The sequence below is a fragment of the Limulus polyphemus genome, unplaced genomic scaffold, assembly GCF_000517525.1.
Source record: "Limulus polyphemus unplaced genomic scaffold, Limulus_polyphemus-2.1.2 Scaffold4275, whole genome shotgun sequence".
Classification (NCBI taxonomy): domain Eukaryota; kingdom Metazoa; phylum Arthropoda; class Merostomata; order Xiphosura; family Limulidae; genus Limulus; species Limulus polyphemus.
This window is the reverse complement of record NW_013669885.1, coordinates 45,685-46,865: the sequence shown is the minus strand read 5'-3', so window position 1 is coordinate 46,865 and position 1,181 is coordinate 45,685. Positions and strand designations below refer to the sequence as shown.

Sequence of the window (1,181 nt, the reverse complement as noted above, 5' to 3'; positions counted from 1 at the left end):
CACACACACACACACACACACACACACACACACACACACACACACACACACACACAGAGAGAGAGAGGAAATAATGCCTCCTTATTCATCACTGTATTTATAAGTCGTAGATCCAATCTTGATATAACTGTTGCTATTGAATTAAGCATGGTTTAATAACATTCTAATGTATGTCGGGTCCATTTTTTTCTTCATTGTTTTACGATCTCGACAACTTGACTGGAAGGTTGTAATCCCATCTTTTGAATGCATTTGTCTTGATAGTTTCAAGAATGGTGAGTCTTCGGATTTACAATGCTAAAATCAGGGGGTCAATTCCCCTCGGTGGACACAGAAGATAGCCTCATGTGGCTTTGCTATAAGAAAGCACACACACGTTACGTTCAAAGACGATTTTGTTGCTACCGTGAGGTGGGTTTAAGCGCTCTATTACAAAGAGCATTCATGCTTGTATAACAAACCGCAAACGTGGCTTTTGAAACATGTTCGTTTAAGATAGCTTTATGTGCATTGTCACTTAAGTGTGCAAATACTTAACGAATAGAAGTGGTGTTCATAGTGAAAAATACAGTTCCACCACAGTCCTTCAGAGTTCCTACAACACAATCACGTTGTTCACCTACCGACCTTCAGGTCTATACACACCTTTCACTTCAAAACTGGGTGTAGTGGATTAGATTCGTTCACAAAATTCACTATCTAATTCACTATCTGCTAGGTTTACACTGAAAAAAAGTGCTAAACATTCGGAAGAGTAACATTTTGGCTTCCAATAAGGAAAGCACTCAGCTCAGCCCTCACAGATGACTCTTAAAATATGAATTTATTGCTAGGATAGTTTATTCCATTGTCATATGTGGCGGAAGGGGGGGGGCACGTACCTCCAGTTTTAACTTGGTAGTGAATTGCCCCTTTGAATGGGGAATACAGACTTGTGTATAGCTCTCACGCAATGGTCGTGGTTAACATAGAAAATAAGTGACCCCAATCGTCGGTGCTCCTCCCCAAAATTCAAATATGTTCCACCGCTTATGATCTATGGCTAATGTTAAGTGTGTGTGTGTGTGTGTGTGTGTGTGTACTATTCTTCTGTTACAATTCGACGGTACTTAATTTTGACTATTAGTTACGTAACTAAAGTGGACCGTAATTACCGTGTAACTTAAAACTAAACCTTATTT

At 39.5% G+C, this 1,181-nt stretch overlaps 1 protein-coding gene across 1 annotated transcript in view; it reads left to right on the top strand.

Moving 5' to 3' along the window:
- Nucleotides 1–1,181, top strand: part of LOC106470893 (GRAM domain-containing protein 1B-like) — a 38,254-nt gene that overhangs the window by 12,400 nt on the left and 24,673 nt on the right. The window lies entirely within an intron of this gene.